The sequence below is a fragment of the Schistocerca nitens genome, chromosome 7, assembly GCF_023898315.1.
Source record: "Schistocerca nitens isolate TAMUIC-IGC-003100 chromosome 7, iqSchNite1.1, whole genome shotgun sequence".
Taxonomy (NCBI): domain Eukaryota; kingdom Metazoa; phylum Arthropoda; class Insecta; order Orthoptera; family Acrididae; genus Schistocerca; species Schistocerca nitens.
The window spans coordinates 141,267,944-141,292,400 of record NC_064620.1 but is presented as its reverse complement, the minus strand read 5'-3'; positions in this window follow the sequence as shown (position 1 = coordinate 141,292,400).

Sequence of the window (24,457 nt, the reverse complement as noted above, 5' to 3'; positions counted from 1 at the left end):
ACCATCTATTGCAGCGCGCAGCGTACACGTGTCCTGGAGCGCTGTCTTCAGCGTTCTCTTGACCGTCTTTACTCCTGGAGTGTCGCCAATGGCTTCCGTTTTTCTGCCGAGAAGACGGTCTGTATTAACTTCTGGCGCTACAAAGAGTTTCTCCCACCGTCCTTACGACTCGGTCCCGTCGCTCTCCCATTCGTGGAGACAACAAAAATTTTAGGTCTTACATTTGACAGGAAACTTAGCTGGTCTCCACATGTGTCATATTTGGCTGCCCGTTGTACCCGTTCTTCAAATGTCCTCCGTGTTCTCAGTGGTATGTCGTGGGGAGCGGATCGAACCGTCCTATTTCGTCTATATCGGTCGATCGTCCGCTCCAAGCTGGATTATGGGAGCTTCGTATACTCCTCTGCACGGCCATCCATCTTACGCCAGTTTACGACTTGCGATCGGAGCGTTTTATACTAGTCCCGTAGAGAGTCTTCATGCTGACGCTGGCGAATTGCCACTCACCTACCGGCGCGATATACTGCTTTGTCGGTATGCCTGTCGGCTACTGTCAATGCCCGACCACCCGTCTTATCGTTCCTTTTTTGACGACTCTCTCGACCGTCAATACGGGTTGTATGTCTCTGCCCTGCTACTCCCTGGAGTTCGCTTTCGTCGCCTCCTTCAACACCTTAATTTTTCACTCCCTGCAACCTTTCGAGTGGGCGAGAGCCACACGCCACCTTGGCTCCAGGCTCAGGTTCGCGTTCATCTTGACCTCAGATCGCTCCCAAAGAAGGTTACCCCCGGTTCGGTCTACCACTCCCGTTTTGTCGAACTTCGTTCGAAGTTCATTAATATGACCTTCATTTATACAGATGGCTCAAAGACCAATGACGGGGTCGGGTGTTCCTTTATTGTCGGGGCACAAAGTTTCAAATACCGGCTCCATGGCCATTGTTCGGTCTTCACAGCTGAGCTCTTTGCCCTCTACCAGGCTGTTCTTTACATCTGCCGCCACCGACATTCTGCTTATGTCATCTGCTCCGATTCCCTGAGCGCAATCCAGAGCCTCCGTGATCCGTATCCGGTTCACCCTTTCGTGCACCGGATCCAACGCTCTCTTCAGCAGCTGGTGGACGTCGGTTCTCCGGTTAGCTTTATGTGGGTTCCTGGCCATGTCGGTATCCCTGGGAACGAAGCTGCAGATGCCGCGGCCAAGGCTGCGGTCCTCCAGCCTCGGACAGCTTCTTGTTGTGTCCCTTCGTCGGATTGTAGCAGGGTAATTTGTCGGTGCATTTTATCGCTGTGGCATGCCGATTGGGCTGCACTTACGGACAACAAGATTCGGGCCTTGAAACCTCTTCCCGCGGCTTGGACGTCCTCCTCCCGCCCTTCTCGGCGGGAGGAGGTCGTTTTGGCCCGGTTACGAATTGGACACTGCCGGTTCAGCCATCGCCATCTGCTGACGGCTGCGCCGGCGTCGTTCTGCCCATGTGGGCAATTGCTGACGGTCCGCCACATTTTAACGTCCTGTCCGGATTTTAACATACTGCGTCTTGATCTTGGCCTGTCATGTACTCTAGATGCCATTTTAGCGGATGACCCACGAGCAGCTGCTCGTGTTCTTCGTTTTATCAACTTGACCAACCTCTCTAAGGACATTTGATTATGCTGTTTTTTTAATCCTATGCCTGTCAGTCTGTCTCTTATCGTGTTTTCCCTTTTAGTTGTTGTTTTAAACTTGTGCCTCGCGGTGCATTCTTACCGTAGTCTGGGCGCTAATGACCATTGAAGTTGTGCGCCCTAAAACCACAAAAAAAAGCAGAATCGATCAGTCTTCTAGTTTTAGTTTTCATCAATATTTGGCTGTTTATACGGATATGTTACGATTTACGGGCTTTTAGTTACCTTGGAACCTAATAACACAGCAATTCTTGTCACGCTCTGCTTTGTTCTGTGCTGTTGCCCACGTTTCTGTTAGATGTCACGAACGTAAAAACGAAATTGTTTAACTTCAGTAAGACTTACATTTCTTAAAATAAATAAACTGTGGTGATTCTTTATCCGGTGTAAAGAGTATTCCGTGAAGTTTCGGGATTGCAGTCGGATGACTCGATATCTTACTACGATATTTCGGACAGATAACCATTCAGCCATTTTTAAATCGCTGGAAAACACTAAGTTGCTGCGAGTGAAAGGATAAATGTTTGGCTATTTCTTCCAAATATGTAACGATGTACGAGGTTGTGATTAGATTGTGACCTAATGGCACAACTTAACTTGCTGCGAGCGATACAAATACCAGCTGACGTTGTTTACGAATTATAGGAAATTACGGACTGGCAGTGTGACTGGCTACCCACATCCGACTCCTGATTCGCCGTGCACACTATCCATCATACACCAGATGGTGATACCGTTCGCTCAAGAAGAAGTTGCTGTCGCAATTTCCACGCTCAAAACTGGAAAGGCATTTGGTCCAGATGGTGTTTACCCTGAGGTCGTGCAGGTGGAGGTCCATTCATAATGCCATATTTGACAGCATTACTGAGCTAGGCGTTGCGAATAGGTAGGATCCCAGCAACATGGAAAATATCTACGCCAGTAATGATTGAAAAGGGAAAGGATAAAAACCCAGCTTTACCAAAAAGCTGTAGACCTATTTGTTTATTAAACGTCTTGGTCAAAGTTCAGGAAGGTCTGCTCTGTGATCGGTTGCAGGCGCACAGGGAGCTCTTGGGTCTAAACTACTGTCAGTATGAATTCAGAAAAGAGAATTCTATACATGATGCTGTTCATATAATTCTTCAGCTTGTAGAAAATTCGACAACGAAGTTCGAAGCCCGTGCTCATGATTGACATGGCAGGCGCATTCGACACTCTTTGGTGATCTGTGCTGTTCGCATGCCTCCGAGATCTGAGGGTCCCCAAATGTCTGTATAAGAGCTTTGTAGATTACTGTAGTGGACGGAGCGTTCAGTGGCTTGCGGGGCAGAGCAAGGTAATCAAAAAGGTTACCAAGGGCTGTCCTGAAGGCTCCATAAGTGATCCACTGCTCTGGGATCTTAGTATTAAACACCTATTACATCTATTAGACGGAGAAGATGCTACTGAAGTAATTATTGCATACGCATACGACATCCTAGTAGCTGTGTCTGCATACTCCAGTGCCAGACTTGAGGAAAAGACGAATGACGTGCTTGCTCAGATGCTGCACTGGTGCAAGAGCAACAAACCGACTATAGCTGTTCATAAAACCACACACATACTTCTGAAGGGAAGACTTTTTCTTGCGAGAAATCCTTCCCTGAGGCTTGACGGAATACCAGTAAAACGCAGCACTGTTCGTAGATATTTAGGCATTCTTCTAGACGAGAAAAGAAAGCGTTTCCTCAACAATAGATAATGATAGGCACATATAAATTTGATTATTGATAGATAAATATCCCACGAAAAAAGGCATCAAACGAAATAACTACAAAGAACGAAACTCGTCTAGCTTGAAGGGGGAAACCAGATGGCGTTAAAGTTGGCCCGCTAGATGGCGCTGCCATAGGTAAAACGGATATCAATTGCGTTTTTTTAAATAGGAACCCCATAGGAACCCCATTTTTTACTACAAATTCGTGTAGTACGTAAAGAAATATGAATGTTTTAGTTGGACCACTTTTTTCGTTTTGTGATAGATGGCGCTGTAATAGTCACAAACATATGGCTCCCCATTTTAGACGAACAGTTGGTAACAGGTTAAGTAGTTCTAAGTTCTAGGGGACTGATGACCTCAGAAGTTAATTCCCATAGTGCTCAGAGTCATTTGAACCATTTGTCTCATCAGCTGCTCTTCTTTTTTGTTGGCGTATTTTATTCTCCACACTTCCAGCTTCTAAAACATTTTTTATAATGTTTGCAAAAACAGATCGTGAATGCTTGGCACGATATTGATACTCTTTAGCATTCTGCCGCACTGCTTCTCTAACAAAAATGGGCCAAATGGCTTTGAGCACTATGGGACTTAACATCTGAGGTCATCAGTCCCATAGAACTAAGAACTACTTAAACCTAACTAACCTAAGGACATCACACACATCCATGTCCGAGGCAGGATTCGAACTTGCGACCATAGCAGTCGCACGGTTCCGGATTGAAGCGTCTAGAACCGCTCGGCCGGCTGCTGCTCTAACAGTTTGGCAACATTCGCCATAAACAATATTCACTTTTTCGACTGGCTTAAGCATTTTGAATGACTCAATAGCTTTACGAGCAAGTTATCCGCTTGCTACAATAGCAGTTCACAGAGTGATGGGCTTCAAGTCACAGGTAAACACAAAGACGATACCTGAGTTACGAACTTGCTTACATTATAGCAGGGTGGACGTTTGTGGAACCTCTTCTCCTGAGGCCGGGACAGTGATTTTCGGTGCTTTTATGCTGATACTGTCTGACCAAGTCCCATAGATACTGAATCGTTGAAGTTCCCTTAGAAGCTCGTTTCATATGCCCCAGAAACGTATATAGTTCCAACAGAAAAAAACGAAGTAGAGTCGTAATTCAGCGACTGTAAACGATAAGAATTAGTTGAGAACGTTAGGAAAATCGCCATATTGCCTGCTATAACCTGGCGAAAACTGCAACTCGATCTATTTACCCATTCTAGAAATATTTGAATTGAGTTGTCTTAGCTGCTTCTCCCTGTATAAATGATCTGACGAATAGTGTTACAAGCAATCTGCGAGTGCTCGATGGTGATGGCCGGCCTTGTAGCCGAGCGGTTCTAGGCGCTTTAGTCCGGAACCGCGCGACTGCTACGGTCGCAGGTTCGAATCCTGCCTTGGGCATGGATGTGTGTGATGTCCTTACGTTAGTTAGGTTTTAGTGGTTCTAAGTTCTAGGGGACTGATGACCTCAGATGTTAAGTCCCATAGTGCTCAGAGCCATTTGAACCATTTGACGGTGATGCCACAGTGTACGGGGGAGCGTCGTCGTTGAGTGGCTGTAGGAGGATAAGGGAAGAGTTAGAAAGAGTTTCTGTTTGGTGTGATGAAAAAAATGGTTCAAATGGCTCTGAGCACTATGGGACTCAACTGCTGGGGTCATAAGTCCCCTAGAACTTAGAACTAATTAAAGCTAACTAACCTAAGGACATCACACACATCCATGCTCGAGGCAGGATTCGAACCTGCGACCGTAGCGGTCGCGCGGTTCCAGACTGTAGCGTCTAGAACCGCTCGGCCACTCCGGTCGGCTTGGTGTGATGAATGGCAGCTTGCTCTAAATGTGGGGAAAATGTAAGATGCTGCAGATGAGTAGGAAAAACAATTCTGTAATGTTGCAACACAATATTAGTGGTGTGCTGCATGACACAGTCGCGTCATTTAAATATCTAGGCGTAACATTTCAAAGCGACGTGAAATGGAATGGGCTTATAAGGATGATGGTAGGGAAGGCGAATGGCAGACTTCAGTTTATTGAGGGGAGTTTTAGGAAAGTGTAGTTCACCCATAAAGGAGACCGTCTACAGAACACTTGTGAGTCCCGTTCTTGAGTATAGCTCGAGAGTTTGCGATCCGCACCAGGTCAGATTAAAGGATGACGTCGAAGCAATTCAGAGGTGTGCAGCTATATTGTTACCGGTAGTTTCGATCAACACGCGAGTGTTACGGAGATGCTCCGTGAACTAAATGGGAATCCTTGGAGGGAAGACGACGTTCTTTTCGCGAAACATTATTGAGAAACTTTAGAGAATAGGCATTTGCGGCTGATTGTAGAACGATTCTACTACCGCCAGCGTGCATTTCGCGTAAGGACCGCGAAGACTGGATACAGAAATTAGAGCCCGTACGGAGTCTTAGAGACAGTCGTTTTTCCATCGCTCCATTTGCAAGCAGAAGAGGAAGGAAATCATTATCAGTGGTGTGAGGTACCTTCCGCCATACACCGCACGGTGACTTGCTGAATTTATACACTGGTGTCCAAAATTAAAGCAACAAACTGTTATTTCCCCGTCCCGTTTCACGATATAACCGTACAAACTGTCAACAAATGTCCGTACGATCATGTTCTGCACGGCAGACGGCATTCCAGCCAACGGTCAACCACGCCAACGATGACGTCAGGGCACCTATCAAACGAGGTAGTGTTTGCTGGGTAGTCCCACATCCACAATCGCTGTGTACGCAGTCGCAGACGTAAAGTATGGCACAAGACGACGCCTACCAGACTCTCTGCGGTGAAGGGCCTGGGAAGAATGGACGAACTGATATGTACTGCTGGCCTAATGTGAATCGTTCTGTTGTTTTTCGGGAGTGGCAACAGTTTATAGAGACCGAGGATGTATCCGGAGAACCAGGGCAGGTCCGACCACGTGTGACATCAGAAAGAGAGGACCGTTATTAGGCTGTAAAGGCAGCACGGTACTCCCTTCGCACAGCATAGCAGGCAACTGGCATCTGACCTCGCAGCATTTATTGGACGCGTTGTGTCGAGGCAAACGGTGTACTGAAGGCTTCGGCAGAGTGGCCTTTAGTGCTGCAGACCGGGTGTATGTGTACATCTGACGCGTCTTGACAGAAGGGAACGTCTAGAGTGGAGTCGTCAACCTGCCATTTGGACGGACGAACAGTAGGACAATGTTATGTTCGTAGATTAGTCTCGATTTGGTTTGGAGAGTGATTCTCGACGGATTCGCATCTGGAGGAAACTTGGAACACGATTTCTGGATCCACACATTGTGGAAAGAGACCGATATAGAGGAGGACTCCTTATGGTGTGGGCAGGGATTAAGTTGACCACTCGAAAACATCTTCTTGAAACTGTATGGGTGAATTTGCAAGGTTTAACTGCTGTCAGGTATCGTGACGAGATTTTGGGACCTCAACTGCGTTCGTTGCAAGGTGCTGTGGGCCCAGACTTCGTATTGATGGACGATAATGCTCGACCTCATGGATCACAGATGGCTGATGTTTACTTGGAGACAGAAGATATTGCACGGATGGTGTGACGTGCTCGCTCTCCTGATTTGAATCCCGCAGAGGATGTCTGGAGTGCATTAGCGAGACGGTTTGCAGCGCGTCAGCATCCACCAACCACTCTCCAAGACTTGCGAGTAGCTCAGCAGGAAGAATGGGCGTTACTACCTCAACATGAAATTGATTACATCATTCACAGCAAGCCCCGTCGTTGTTAAACCTGTATTGCTGCTATAGGTGGTCACACCCATACTGAACACATTAACCAAAATGGTTCAAATGGCTCTGAGCACTATGGGACTTAACATCTGAGGTCATCAGTCCCCTAGACTTAGAACTATTTAAACCTAACTAACCTAAGGACATCACATACATCCATGCCCGAGGCAGGATTCGAACCTGCGACCGTAGCGGTCGCGCGATTCCAGACTGAAGTCCCTAGAACCGCTCGGCCACTCCGGCCGGCACACATTAACCAGTTGTCGGAAGGTGTGTGTATTTCCGTTAAGTAGAAAAAAAAGAACATTTTTGTCTACAGTTATGCACGTTGCAGTTCAAATGGCTCTTAGCAGTTGAAAGGGTACAGTACCGCCCGACATTGAAAATAGGTACAACATTCTTCGTTATTCTTGTCAGAACAACATATTTTTTCTAATAATAACTCAATTTCACTTAATACACTGAAGCCGGATACCAGTGTGTGAAAGAATGACAATTTATTTATTTAATTGATCACATTTGCACTCCCACAAAATAAATCCCTACATCCAGTTTGGTGAGATCTGTGAAATGAATGAATGTATGGTCGTCTGCTAACTGCAGATAGTGAATGTGAATAGATGATCATCTTTGAGACGATCCTTTGGCCACCTTTGGTGGGACCAAAGAGATGAAATTTACCTGAGCTTTGAGCGCCTGAAATGTGGCTGACCAATACAGTAGCAAGGTGCTCCCCCACTTCAGCAGAGGTGCGAGAGGACCTGAAGAACGGCCATGTTTCAGCACTCTGCCGCTAGATCTTGTGCTGTTAAGACCTGTCTTAGTTGTGCTCCGTAAAGACCAAAGAGTGGAGACATGGTATGCATGTGGAATATTTAAGAGAAGTTTCAAATAATAATTTCTCTATTTCAGGAACTTTTGTGGGGAGAATTAAATGTCAGGCAGGTAATATTAATGGGATCGTAGTAATCTTCGGAAGTCGGCAAGACTCAGCGGAGCAGCGCCTCTGAGGAAGTCCAGCGCAGTTCTGGACGAAACGTAAGGAGCAGAAAAGTTCTTGGACCACGACCTCACATCCCGGAAAGTATATCAACAGCCATGTCACCCGGTCGTGAAAGCCTTCATTCTACAATCTTCGGAAGTGACCAACGGTCACAATGAAACCACGTGTAGCAATAAGTTGAAATACTTCCGTGTGCTTAAGTTAAGCTGAATTACTAGCATGTGTACTATAAGTTGAAATATTTAAGAAATAGCGTGTGCAGGACTTGAAATTAGAGGCGAGTACTTCCACGTGGTGAGTACTGTGTGAGTCTCAATCTGTGTATGAGACAAAGGATAAGGAGAAGTACTCGTCCATGGCATCAGTTGAGGACTCGTGTGTGTGATGAATATGTTCTTAATATTGCTTTGCGAGTTATGTTTCCGTGTGACGCTTGATTCAAACTATAATACTCTGAGAGAGAAACAAGGTGAGTCAGCCGTCTATCCAGCAACGCCACTTGGCTTGCATTGCACAGGAAGACGTGCATATATCTCCAGAGCTCATAGTAGGAAAGCAGAATTACGAAGTGGGGCAGTGTCGTGTGAAACTGGGATAAATATTAATTGAAGTGGGAAAGCTGAAAGTGATAATGTTGTGACTATTCCCTGTGTTGTATTTCATGTTGTAGTGTGGTGTATGTCATGTAATTTAAGTATGTGTGGTTTGCATGGGAGAGTAGCAAGGTAGTATCAGAGGTAGTGGGTTATGCGTGTTCCTTTTGTGCTGCTCGGTCTGGAGGAAAGTTTCGTGATGATGATTGTGAGAGTCGAAGTGTGAGAAATAATAAAAGATCCACCATCCTATCCAGAAAGTGCACTGTAGCGTTAAATAATTACGAGACCATAAGATAGAGATTCACCAATGTAAAGCCATGCCCACTGGGCGGAATTTCTCATGTGTTATTGTTGTAGGTTATAGAATTTGTGTGTTTAGGTTATAGAATTTATCGGAATAAATAAGATAGTGAAAAGAAAAAGATTGGTGGCCTTTTCCTTCAAAAATGGCTCAAATGGCTCTGAGCACTATGGGACTCAACTGCTGTGGTCATAAGTCCCCTAGAACTTAGAACTACTTAAACCTAACTAACCTAAGGACAGCACACAACACCCAGCCATCACGAGGCAGAGAAAACCTTTTCCTTCGAATTGTATGTTGTCATGATATCCAGAATTTATAATGTGTGCGCCACTCATATTCAGTGCGATGGCCACGTGTTGATAAAAGCCGTTAAATAAAAAAAAAAAAAGAAAATGTGGTATTGTCAGTGCGTAGTGAACAGTCAGAGTTCTGTAAATTACTGATAGTCAGATGTGCGTTTCCGTTGCGTATTATTCATACAGGAGGATAATTTGTAACTTAATTGTGAGTACGAGAGTTCATGTTACTCGATAAATAAGAATGAATCCACTCGCTTGGCAGGCCACTCATCTTGCAGGCCTGACTGCTTGATGCCACAGTATGAGCAAGGCATGTGGGTGCCTCTCACACTATGGGACTTAACTTCTGAGGTCATCAGTCCCCTAGAACTTAGAACTACTTAAACCTAACTAACCTAAGGACATCACACACACCCATGCCCGAGGCAGGATTCGAACCTGCGACCGTAGCGGTCGCGCGGTTCCAGACTGTAGCGCCTAGAACCGCTCGGCCACCCCGGCCGGCCACGTTGCAGTTGTTTACATTATGTATTCTTTACATTGTCTCTACTTTATTATCGCCTGTTTACACTGTTTTGTAGCAAAATAAAGGCAGACTTGAAACATTTCAGCTTGTTTTGGAGATCAGTGTATCTAGATGTACAAGAGATAGGCAAAATAATGTGAAAAGCGGTAGTAATGGGATGGTTGTGTTTGTCGGTCAACAACGCAGGTAAGGCACGAGTCGCGCTGGACTGTGCGTCTTCAGCACTGAGTAGGCATCAGTGCAGGTCGTTTACGAGTAGTGTACACTTCGTATTTGCATTCAGAGGCCGAAGTCGAAGTGCAATGAAAGACATAACAGAGTTCCAAAGAGGGCAAATTGGTGGGGCCCGATTGGCTGGAGTATCATTAACCAAGACAGCCAACTTATTGAATGTTTCAAGAGCAACTGTTTCAACAGTCGTGACAGTCTACGCAAAACATGGAAAGACATCATCGTGTCAACGTAATAGTGGGTGCAAATCAAAACCAAATTACAGAAATCGTCGTATGCTAACACGAATTGTGTAAAACAACACAAAACTACGGCGGCTGAAGTGACTGCAGAGCTCAATAGCCATCTTCGAGACCCCGTATCTATCGACACTGTCGCCGAGAACTCCATAAAGCGAATATTCATGGACGAGCTGCTACCCCGAAACGATTAGTGACGACAACCAACGCAAAGAAGCGTAAAACATGTTGTCAGGAGCATAAATCCTGGACGGCTTATCAGTGGAAACATGTCATATGCTCCGACGAGTCAACATTTTCGCTATCTCCGTCATCGGTCCGGGTTTACGTCTGGAGAACGTCAAAAGAAGCCTGCAGTTCTGATTGCTTGATTCCAACAGTTAAGCATGGAGGTGGAAGTGTGATGGTGTGGGCAGCCATATCAAGGTATTCTGCTGGTCCCATAATTACTCTCAAAGGCTGTGTTACAGCCAACGGTTATGTGAACATTTTAGGTGATCAGGTGCTCCCCATGATTCAGATGTCGTTCCCCAACAATGATGCCATATTTCAGAACGATAATGCACCCATTTACACAGCCAGGACACAACAATCGTGGTATGAGGAGCGTGCAACTGAACTGCAGCGTCTTCCCTGGCCAGCACAGTCCCCGGACTTGAACATTACCGAACCCTTATGGGCAATTGGTGTGCGGACTCCGCAGTAAATTTCCGCCTCCCTCGTCGCTACAGGAGTTAGAAGAGGTTCTGTTCGAAGAGTGGTATAATGTTCCACTGGAGACTATACAGGGTGAAAAGTATTTAAACCGACAAACTCTGGGAGGTTGTAGGGGACATCAAAACAAATATTTTTCCCTAATGTCATTTTTTCCTATGAGGAGTATTTAAACCGGTAGAGAAAGATTTCTCTGGCGGCAAATTAATTAAACCAACAAACACTTTTCCATTTTTTATGACCAAGAGGCACCACATTAACACAACCCAATTTGAATTACAATAGATTTTTAAAAATGCCTCCACTGACATGTAAACAAAGTTTACACCGTCGGATCATGTTCTGTCTGACACGGGCAAAAACCCCAGGAGTATCTTGAATTGTTCCTGCTGCTGCTACTATGCGGGCTACCAGATCCTCTTCTGATGCAACAGGAGTTGTGTAAACAAGGTTGCGCATCTCTCCCCACACAAAAAAGTCCGGAGGGGACATATCTGGGGATCGAGCAGGTCATGGTACAGGACCACCTCTGCCAATCCACGTTTTTGGGAACCGTCGGTCCAGGAATCGACGCACACGACGACTGAAATGTGCTGGTGCCCCATGTTGGAACCACATGCGTTGTCTTGTAGGAATCGGGACGTCTTCCAGCAATTCTGGCAATGCTCTGGCGAGGAAATTGTAATAGGGCCTGCCACTTAATGGCCTAAGTAGCAGATGCGGCCCAATTAAACAGTCCCCAATAACACCGACCCACACATTAACGAAGAACCGCACTTGATGAGCGCTAGTAACTGTGGCATGTGGGTTATCCTCGTTGCAAGCATGCGAATTGTGCATGTTGAAGACTCCATCATGCCCGAACGTTGTTTCTTCGGTAAACAACTCAGAGGGTGGAAATGTAGGATGCATTTCACACTGTTCCAGGTACCACTGCGAAAACTGTGCTCTGAGTGGATAATCAACTGGTTCCAGGTTGTGGACACGCTGTAAGTGAAATGGACGCAACAACTGCTCTCGAAGGACTGTTCTTACATTCTTCTGATTCCTCCCCATGTTACGTGCAATTGTACGAGTGCTGACTGAAGGACCCCGCTCCATATGCTTCAAGACAGCTTCCTCACATTGCAGCGTTCTTACCGTGCGACGGCGTCCCTGTCCAGATAATCTGCTAAATGACCCGGTCTCATGCAGACGTTGGTACACAGCAGCAAAGGTCGTATGATGGGGGTTACGGCGATTAGGATATTGTTTTTGATAAACCCGCTGTGCAGCTCGTCCGTTGTAGTGCGCTACGTAGTACGCACCAACCATATCAGTGTACTCACTCCAGGTGTATCGCTCCATTAGTAAACAGAGACAGTACACTACTACACTGGTGGACAGCAGTTGCCTACAACTGAAGAGCGTAATAGGCCCTCTAACAACTGAAGATCGTAATACAGCCTCTAAGAACTGAAGAGCGTAATATAGTCTCCACTGGTTTAAATAATCCTCATACGAAAAAATGACATTAGGGAAAAATATTTGTTTTGATGTTCCCTACAACCTCCCAGAGTTTGTCGGTTTAAATACTATTCACCCTGTATAATCATTATATGCCAGTATTCCAAGAAGAATCGCAGCTGTATTACGGCCAATGGAGGTCCAACACCTTATTAATAAACCATTCCCAAGTAAGTACAGGTGTTCACATTATTTTGCCTATCCCCTGTAGGTGAGCCAATGGAAAGAGAGGGGTACGTGTTACAGTGCGAAGAGCCCCCCGCCGTGCGCTCACAGTGGTTTACGGTGTGTGGATACAGCCGCAGCAGTGGACGCAGACGGCCGCGGGCTGTGTGACGGCGTGTGTCGCCGCCCCCACACGCGAGCGGGTGCGTGCGCTGGCGGGGCCGCCGGCCGGCTGTGGCGAAACGCCGCGGCCGCTGGCAGCCCGCGCGTCCCTCTCGCCGTGACCGCGCTGCGCTATTCTTGACGCCCCGCCCCGCTGCCCCGAGCGATTACCGCACTCGGATGTGTCGTTGCGACTCCGGCACTGCTTTTCATTTCAGCCCTGAAAACATCCGCAGTGCGATGCTCGCGATACTCGCGACGCGCTCTGATGTCCAAAATTGTAGCGCATCGAGAAATGACATCTCGGTATCTGGCTAAACCACGTGGCACTCGGTCTACATTGGCATCAGCCTTACGTGTCTCCTTCCGTGCTGCTGTAAGCTGGCGCCAACACACCAAGCGGCAAAGAGGTTGCGAGAAGATCGATAGAGGACACAACAGACCGCAAGAAACGCTCCGCCAACGCCTCTCGGCCGACAGTATTTAGATCGTCGCCGCAGACCGGAGGGACCTGTCAGTTCCGGACAGTCATCCGGGGAGTCGACGAGTCGAGTCATCGGTCACAGCCCAGTGGGAGTCACAGTCGCAGTTAGCTCAGCCTCTAGCTCAGAGTCAGTTAGTAGCTAATGACCAGTGTAGTGTACATAGCGGTATTTTTACTGTTACAGAGAGCTTGTACCAGAACACGCGGACTATCTCGATTTAAGCAGTTTTCTGTTCTGATAAATAAAGAACCCAGAAAATACATGCATACAGTTGTGTTACAGAAAGAGCATACCAGCCACCAAACAACATCCTCTCTTTGCCTCCCATGGTACAAGCCTACAGTGATAACGAGAGGAAACAAAACCTTCCACGTTTGGCCTTGCTGAACTGGCTGCCTGCTGCTATCTTCATTAAGGCAACATTACTACCACTTTATTAATAGCGTGTTCAGCCCCCTGTGGAACGCAGTACCAGAGATATTCTCGTGGCAGGGACTCAACGAGTTCTCGGTAGGATACTGCAGGCATGTTGTGCCTCTTGTCTACACACAGGACTCGTAATTCCTGTGGATTAAAAGCTGGTGCAGACTAGTTCAGATCATGCAAATCATATGCTCGAGACTTCATGTGAGTTCGCTATCGTGCCCCTCAAACCACTGTACCATGATTCTGGCTTTGTAATACGGTCAGTTATCCTGGCAGAAGGTGCCATGGCCACCGCAGTGAACATCAGTAAGTGGTTCACAATGATGTTCACATAGTCCACAGCTCTGATAATGCCTTCAGTTACTACCACGGGTCCCACGGAAACCCTGATGATAGTTCACCATAGCATAAAACTGCCTCCACCAGGCTGCATCTGTGTGTGGTGCATCTTCTGAGCAGCCAGCTTGCCTGGACGAAGACGTATCCATTTCCGATGACCCAGTTCCCACTGCAGTCGTAATTGACACTGTCGTTGATTCGACATGCGAACATGTAGCCCGTCTTCAATGGGACCCCAAGTTCGACAATTTGCAATGAAAGTGTGTTGCAAAACACATGCGCCTGCACCAGCACTGTTCTGTATCTTCAGATCACACGACAGATCGCCAACTACCTGGTTTAGAGAGATGCCGAGACTTCGACCACCACGCTCTGTGATGAGTTGTGAATTTCTAATCCTTGTCGTCTAGTCGTGGTTTCACCACTTTCAATATACAGGGTGGTCCATTGATCTTGACCGGACCAAATATCTCACGAAATAAGCGTCAAACGAAAAAACTACGAAGAACGAAACTTGTCTAGCTTGAAGGGGGAAACCAGACGGCGCTGTGGTTGGCCCGCTAGATGGCGCTGCCATAGGTCAAACGGATATCAACTGCGTTTTTTTTTAGATAGGAATTCCCATTTATATTACATATTCGTGTAGTACGTAAAGAAATATGAATGTTTTAGTTGGGCCACTTTTTTCGCTTTGTGACAGATGGCGCTGTAATAGTCACAAACATATGGCTCACAATTTTAGACGAACAGTTGGTAACAGGTAGGTTTTTTTGAATTAAAATACAGAACGTAGGTACGTTTGCACATTTTATTTAGGTTATTCCAATGTGATACATGTACCTTTGTGAACTTATCATTTCTGAGAACGCATGCTGTTACGACGTGATTATCTGTAAATACCACATTAATGCAATAAATTCTCAAAATGATGTCCGTCAACCTCAGTGCATTTGGCAATACGTGTAACGACATTCCTCTCAACAGCGAGCAGTTCGCCTTCCGTAATGTTCGAACATGCGTTGACAATGCGCTGACGCATGTTGTCAGGCGTTGTCGGTGGATCACGATAGCAAATATCCTTCAACTTTCCCCACAGAGCCGGCCGCTGGTGCCGAGCGGTTCTGGCGCTGCAGTCTGGAACCGCGCGTCCGCTACGGTCGCAGGTTCGAATCCTGCCTCGGGCATGGATGTGTGTGTTGTCCTTAGGTTAGTTAGGTTTAAGTAGTTCTAAGTTCTAGGGGACTTATGACCTCAGCAGTTGAGTCCCATAATGCTCAGAGCCATTTGAACCATTTTTCCCCACAGAAAGAAATCCCGGGACGTCAGATCCGGTGAACGTGCGGGCCAGGGTATGGTGCTTCGACGACCAATCCACCTGTCATGAAATATGCTATTCAATACAGCTTCAACCGCACGCGAGCTATGTGCCGGACATCCATCATGTTGGAAGTACATCGCCATTCTGTCATGCAGTGAAACATCTTGTAGTAACATCGGTAGGACATTACGTAGTAAATCAGCATACATTGCACCATTTAGATTGCCATCGATAAAATGGGGGCCAATTATCCTTCCTCCCATAATGCCGCACCATACATTAACCCGCCAAGGTCGCTGATGTTCCACTTCTCGCAGCCATCGTGGATTTGCCGTTGCCCAATAGTGCATATTATGCCGGTTTACGTTACCGCTATTGGTGAATGACGCTTCGTCGCTAAATAGAACGCGTGCAAAAAGTCTGTCATTGTCCCGTAATTTCTCTTGTGCCCAGTGGTAGAACTGTACACGACGTTCAAAGTCGTCGTCATGCAATTCCTGGTGCATAGAAATATGGTACGCGTGCAATCGATGTTGATGTAGCATTCTCAACACCGACGTTTTTGAGATTCCCGATTCTCGCGCAGTTTGTCTGCTACTGATGTGCAGATTAGCTGCGACAGCAGCTAAAACACCTACTTGGGCATCATCATTTGTTGCAGATTGTGGTCGACGTTTCACATGTGGCTGAACACTTCCTGTTTCCTTAAATAACGTAACTATCCGGCGAACGGTCCGGACACTTAGATGACGTCGTCCAGGATACCGAGCAGCATACGTAGCACACGCCCGTTGGGCATTTTCATCACCATAGCCATACATCAACACGATATCGACCTTTTCCGCAATTGGTAAACGTTCCATTTTAATACGGGTAATGTATCACGAAGCAAATACCGTCCGCACTGGCGGAATGTTACGTGATACCACGTACTTATACGTTTGTGACTATTTCAGCGCCATCTATCACAAAGCGAAAAAAGTGGTCCAACTAAAACATTCATATTTATTTACGTACTACACGAATATGTAATAAAAATGGGGGTTCCTATTTAAAGAAACCCAGTTGATATCGGTTTGACCTATGGCAGCGCCATCTAGCGGGCCAACCACAGCACCATCTGGTTTCTCCCTTCAAGCTAGACAAGTTTCGTTCTTTGTAGTTATTTCGTTTGACGCTTATTTCGTGAGATATTTGGACCGGTCACTATCAATGGACCACCCTTTATATTCCCAATACTAGATGACAGGATATCTGTTATTATATCATGGACTGACTTCCGTGGTACTAGAGAGAACTGGGGGGCTAAAACTGTAGAGGAAGAGATAGATTGGAATACATCCAGCAGATAATTCAGGACGTAGGTTGCAAGTGCTACTCTGAGTTGAAAAGGAGAGAAATTCGTGGCAGGCCGCATCAAAGTTGCACTCGAACAGCCGAACAGCTTCGCTATTTCCGAGGTGCTCGTTTAGGGCGACGGACCATACAAATCTGTCCTCTGTCAATGTCATTTATGTCAGTGGCTTTCCCCATTTGCGACCCGTGTCGTGGATAGAATGATACCCTGTCCGCCTCTCTTCCATTTACATACATCCCTTACCGCCTCCTGTGCCCTGAATACCACTAAGCGTCATTCAATCTCGCGAAGGGCAATGGTCATACTGTCTTCGCCCTTCATTCAGTCTGTACAGGATGCTTTCGCTAAATGAGAACAAACTGCAGGAATCTCTCCCTGAGAGGATAAGGAGTAAGAAATGTCATACAGACATGTGGCTGCAAACGCGTCCAAGAGAGGTACTCCCCCTTTAACGTGGAAATAAAAGATCTTTGGCAGTGTAGGCTTCAGTGATCGAAGGCACACATGAGGACATACCAGGCAAGTGTCAATATTCCATCTGTACTAGTGTTTTAGCTCCGCACTTAAGAGGGCAGTGTGTTGGAGCATCATAATGTAGTAGCCGCACCACCCTTCGTACCATCAGTGACACGTCTTCCAGCAAGGCAGGCAGGGTCACCTGCAGGAAGTGCAGATATGCCTCGCCTTCGAGGCGTTGTGAAAGGATGGCTGATCCCACAACACGAGGTGGTTTCCAGTGAGCTAGGCCCACACATTGGGGCTGGGCCAGTGCTGATGATTCTCTTCCACTGTACCGTGGCGATTCTGCATAGCTCACAGGTGGGTGTTGCGAAGGTTGACGATAGCGTCCCTATTAAAAAATGGTTCAAATGGCTCTGAGCACTATGGGACTTAAGATGTGTGGTCATCAGTCCCCTAGAACTTAGAACTACTTAAACCTAACTAACCTAAGGACATCACACACATCCGTGCCCGAGGCAGGATTCGAACCTGCGACCGTAGCGGTCACGCGGTTCCAGACTGAAGCGCCTAGAACCGCACGGCCACACCGGCCGGCGTCCCTATTAAAGGTAGCCTCATATGTGAATTGGAAGGATGACAAAAATCTGAGCACCGTGATGGACAGTGCGACGAACCAGCTACAAAACCATACCTCGTTGAGTGATACGGATGGCAGCAATTGTCATTGCGAATGCTCCACACGGTCGCCTGGCTTACTCTATGCTGGCAGGTCATCTGCTTAGCGATGATACCAGGGTCACCGTCAGAGATCTTCCATGGCAACCTTGATATGGGTGCACCTCGTTTGCAAAATATTTCCTGCTACATGTCCATACGACCGTTTTTGCTCCTTTTCCTCTCAGGTATCGTTTCCTGCAGTTTGTCCTAATTTGGCAGAATCACCCCGAATATCTCCAAGCACGTTCGTATTTGGAAGTAAATTACAAAAATTGATTCTCAACGATGTAGCCGGTATTATAGAAACTTTCATATATTTGGTGTTTTGTATAGTTGTAAAGACGAACGTGCTTAGAGACTTTGCTTCCGCTTTATAAGATTGTCGATCCTACGTTAGTGACGAGTGAAAATGACACGATGGCACAGATATATTTTGCTCAAGTGAGCGACTAATCGATACAAAAGACACGAAACGAAAAAAGAATGTATAACGCTATAATGTCGAAGCCAAACAAACTGTGTTATGTTGCAGCTGGGGGAGGCGTGAGATATACCCGAAACATGTAATTGGAAACGTTCTGAGAAAGTCACGAAACCGCGGAAGTCTCTTTCACACAGAACGAAATAGTCATTTGCGCTAGGCGGCAGTCGAGCTGCAGTTTGACACTCCAGACCAATCCAAAGATGTCCTTTATATTTGAATGTGGAGGCCTCACTGGGCACTTCTCTCTCTCTCTCTCTCTCTCTCTCTCTCTCTCTTTCAATCTATTTATCTGTCTATCTATTTCTCACTCTCTAGCGTTCATCGCTTTGTTCGGAGTCCGGTGTTTTAACGATGTGGCAAATTTTGTTACATTTTAACTCTGTGGCTGGCGCCCTTCCTGTCGCCGAAGACGTCAGTTAACCCAAGAGAGGAAAGTCGTGTATGCCATCTCTCTGTGAATCGTGTAAGCTTTGTTCCGCGTGTTAGCTCATTTTCTGAGGTGGAGATTAGAGACGAGCCCCCACCAGCGATGAAGATGTTCCGTAAGACCATCCAACACTTCTGCATCTACGCTTACATAGTATGTGAACCACTGTGAAGTACATGGCAGAGGGTTCTTCGCATTCATGTTTATTGGTTGTACTTTGTGCATTTCTGGTTATTTAGTGCCATTTATAGCGATAGTAAAGGACATGCACACATCATTTCCTAAATCGATTTTTAGTTAGCAAATTTGACTGCGAACGTCAGCGACTGAGCGAATCCGTACAAACAGAAACCGCATGACGGCGGAGCACACTTCGCACGCTGCGGGTGTATCGATTTCCGTGAACATCTTACAGCCCACTACTAAGAGTGTTCATTTCTGTCCTCTCTAACAGTGACACCTCGTCCCTGCTGATGGGATTCGCCAGTTGGTGCTTACGTGCACTCTTGCGGTTCAAACCGAGCGAGACAGCGTACTGGACTCGCAGTCGGGTGATCGGCAGTTCAAAACTCAGTCCGATCATCCAGTTTTAGGTTTTCCGCGATTTCGCTAAACTGGTTAAGGTGAATGCCGGGATGGTTCCTTTGGAAAGCATGCGGCATATTTCCTTCCCCGTCCTTCCTTAATCTGCGCTTGTGCTCCGTCTCTAATGACCTCCTCGCCGACAGGAAGTTAAACACTAATCCTCCTTCCTTCTTGCGGTTGAGCTTTGCTGTAGCCTATATTGCAAAGAGAACTTTCTTTGAGTATATCCCTTTTCCTACACACTACACACAGTTACCCATTTCTATTTTTGGCTGGAGTTACCTATCAGAAGGACAAAAAGTTAGAGTTTAACAATTTCATCGACGTCAACGTCATTATAGAGGAAACATTAGCTCATTTATTCAAGGGTAGGGTAAGAAATTGCCCATTGCTTTCGTAAAGAAACAGTCCTACCGCTCACCCAAAGTGGTTTATGGAAACATCAGGAGGCCTGAGTAGGACGGAAGGGAGGAAAATGGGGGTTAGGGGCCTGTCGACGAAGAGGTATTAGAGGTCGCTGAATTTCAGTGGAAACAACCCAGCAATTGCCTTCATGGAACACCTAAAGATAGGTAGTCGGACGGCGGTTTGAACCGCCAATGGGACGGGCGAATGGTAATTCATAACACGCTCCTCGCGTATAGGACAGAGTTTAATCACTGAACAACTTGCTTGACGTAGCATCTCTACGCATTAGTATCGAGTTGTTATTATTAAACTGACGATGTCCCTACTGCTGCAGTGTGGGTTATATTTATCGGAGGTCGCTGAAAAGTGGTAGGTATTTTCATTAATCGGTGTGCTCGCGGAGTAGATGGAAAAGAATAATAGTGCCACTTTCTGCGACCAGGCGAAAATATGGCGCTGTAAGCACTTAAATGTGAAGTGTTTCCTGTTTTGACGTCAGTATGTTGTTTGTCGCTTGGCGACGCATGTTGGTTTCTTTTGTGATCTGACTTGGTGTAAAGGTTGAAGAAGGTTGAAGTTTTCCATCCGAAACGCAATGGCTATTGAGAAGAAAGACCGTGCACTGCCGGCAAAGTTGGTTTATTAGAACGGCTGCAGTAGCAGCGCTATATTGCAGGAATATCACCGCCAGAGAAAGGTGCAAAGAAGATCCTTGTCAGTAAATGGGCTAAAGAATATGACCAAGAAATCTCAGGAAAGAGGTGAATTAGGTGGTGCAGCAGGGGGTGGGAGGTGGCATATTCCACAATCGAATGTCTTTTAATCCCGCCAATGAACAAGTAAAAAAAGTGTTCGTATCTCAGGAAGATAACGTTCTCGAACTCGTGTTTGCTGGATTTATTTTTCTTCTTTCTTTGAGTTAGAAACCACCTCTCAAAATATTCCATAGTTTCTTTAACTCTCTGTGTACGCATGTCGTTATTAATGATGTTCCTCTTGCGCGTATTAATTCTGTTCATCCTCTTTCTTTATTGAACTTTACACCGTCAGTGATGATGGACGGACCACGCAGGTCGCATTTTGTTGAAGGGAATGGCGTCTAGGCTTTCACAAGGGTAGCTCTAAGTATAATTAAAGCACTGCTACACAGAGAGGTCCAGTATAGGCTGTAATTACCGCACGGCAGCGAAACTTGGTAGATATTCTAATGCGTTAATGCAGAACCGATATACACCGGAAAAAAATTAGTTCCCATTTTGGCCACCAGGTGCAAATCTAGCGCTCTGAATGCAAGGAAGAAGCACAGAAATGTTTCGTATGTAATGGATTAGTGACGGGAGGTGATCAGAAAAGGTCAGACAGGTAAGAAAGTTATAACATTAATTTTATTATTAATTATCACTTACACAATTTGTTCAATCTGAGCACTGGAGACGTCGACGAGATACTATACATCGCCAGATTTGTACCTCGTTGTTGTTGTGGTCTTCAGTCCTGAGACTGGTTTGATGCAGCTCTCCATGCTACTCTATCCTGCGCAAGCTTCTTCATCTCCAAGTACCTACCGCAGCCTACATCCTTCTGAATCTGCTTAGTGTATTCATCTCTTGGTCTCCCTATACCACTTTTACCCTCCCCGCTGCCCTCCAGTACCAAATTGGTGATCCCTTGGTGCCTCAGAACATGTCCTACCAACCTATCCCTTCTTCTAGTCAAGTTGTGCCACAAACTCCTCTTCTCCCCAATTCTATTCAATACCTCCTCATTAGTTATGTGATCTACCCATCTAATCTTCATCATTCTTCTGTAGCACCACATTTCGAAAACTTCTATTCTCTTCTTGTCTAAACTATTTATCGTCCATGTTTCACTTCCATACATGGCTACACTCCATACAAATGCTTCCAGAAACGACTTCCTGACACTTAAATCTATACTCTTCTTCAGAAACGCTTTCCTTGCCATTGCCAGTCTACATTTCATATCCTCTCTACTTCGACCATCATCAGTTATTTTGCTCCCCAAATAGGAAAACTCCATTACTACTTTAAGTAATCTTTCTTCTAAGAGAAGTCGTAGGGTCAGTATTGCCTCACGTGTTCCAACATTTCTACGGAACCCAAACTGATCTTCCCCGAGGTCAGCTTCTACCAGTTTTTCCATTCGTCTCTAAAGAATTCGCGTTAGTATTTTGCAGCTGTGACTTATTAAACTGATAGTTCGGTAATTTTCACATCTGTCAACACCTGCTTTCTTTGGGATTGGAATTACTATATTCTTCTTGAAGTCTGAGGGAATTTCGCCATCTTGCTCACCAGATGGTAGAGTTTTGTTAGGCCTGACTCTCCCAAGGCCGTCAGTAGTTCTAATGGAATGTTGTCTACTCCCGGGGCCTTCTTTCGACTCAGGTCTTTCAGTGCTCTGACAAACTCTTCATGCAGTATCATATCTCCCATTTCACCTTCATCTGCATCCTCTTCCATTTCCATAATATTGTTCAAGATCATCGCCCCTGTATAGACCCTCTATATACTCCTTCCACCTTTCTGCTTTCCCTTCTTTGCTTAGAACTGAGTTTCCATCTGAGCTCTTGATATTCATGCAAGTGGTTCTCTTTTCTCCAAAGGTCTCCTTAATTTTCCTGTAGCCAGTATCTATCTTACCCCTAATGAGATAAGCCTCTACATCCTTACATTTGTCCTCTAGCCATGCCTGCTTAGCCATTTTGCACTTCCTGTCGATCTCATTTTTGAGACCTTTGTATTCCTTTCTGCTTGTTTCACTTACTGCATTTTTGTATTTTCTCCTTTCATCAATTAAATTCAATATCTCTTCTGTTACCCAAGGATTTCTACTAGCCCTCGTCTTTTTACCTACTTGATCCTCTGCTGCCTTCACTATTTCAAATGGTTCAAATGGCTCTGAGCACTATGGGACTCAACTGCTGTGGTTATCAGTCCCATAGAACTTAGAACTACTTAAACCTAACTAACCTAAGGACATCACACACATCCATGCCAGAGGCAGGATTCATAGCAGTCGCACGGTTCCGGACTGCGCGCCTAAATCCGCGAGACCACCGCGGCCGGCTTCACTATTTCATTCCTCAAAGCAACCCATTCTTCTTCTACTGTATTTCTTTCCCCAATCCTGTCAATTGTTCCTTTATGCTGTCCCTGAAACTCTGTACAATCTCTGGTTTAGTCAGTTTATCCAGGTCCCATCTCCTTAAATTCCCACCTTTTTGCAGTTTCTTCAGTTTTAATCTACAGCTCATAACCAATAGATTGTAGTCAGAGTCCATATCTGCCCCTGGAAATGTCTTGCAATTTAAAACCTGGTTCCTAAATCTCTGTCTTACCATTATACAATCTATCTGAAACCTGTCAGTATATCCAGTCTTCTTCCATGTATGAAATCTTCTTTTATGATTCTTGAACTATTAGGTTATGCTCTGTGCAAAATTCTACCAGACGGCTTCCTCTTTCATTTCTTCCCCCCCAATCCATATTCACCTACTACTTTTCCTTCTCTTCCTTTTCCTACTATCGAATTCCAGTCACCCATGGCTATTAAATTCTCGTCTCCCTTCACTGTCTGAATAATTTCTTTTATCTCATCATACATTTCTTGAATTTCTTCGTTATCTGCAGAGCTAGTTGCCAAATAAACTTGTACTACTGTAGTAGGTGTGGGCTTCGTGTCTATCTTGGCCACAATAATACGTTCACTATGCTGTTTGTAGTAGCTTACCCGCAGTCCTATTTTTTTATTCATTATTAAACCTACTCCTGCATTACCCCTATTTGATTTTGTATTTATAACCCTGTATTCACCTGACCAAAAGTCTTGTCCCTCCTGCCACCGAACTTCGCTAGGTCCCACTATATCTAACTTTACCCTATCCATTTCCCTTTTTAAATTTTCTAACTTACCTGCCCGATTAAAGGATCTGACATTCCACGCCCCGATCCGTAGAACGCCAGTTTTCTTTCTCCTGATGACAACGTCCTCCTGAGTAGTCCCCACCCGGAGATCCGATTGGGGGACTATTTTAACTCCGTAATATTTTACCCAAGAGGACGCCATCATCATTTAACCATACAGTAAAGCTGCATGCCCTCGGGATCGTGCAACCATATCGGCAGCATATTGGCGAGGCATTCGTCTTCATGGACGACAATTCGCGCCCCCATCGTGCACATCTTATGAATGATTTCCTTCAGGATAAAGACATCGCTTGACTAGAGTGGTCAGCATGTTCTCCAAACATGAACCCAATCGAACATTACTGGGATAGATTGAAAAGGGCTGTTTATGGACGACGTGACCCACCAACCACTCTGAGGGAGCTACGCCGAATCGCCGTTGAGGAGTGGTACAATCTGGACCAACAGTGCCTTGATGAACTTGTGGATCGTATGCCAGGACGAATACAGGCATGCATCAATGCAAGAGTACTGCGTATTGAGGTATCGGTGTGTACAGCAATCTGGACAACCACCACTGAAGGTCTCACTGTATGGTGGTACAAC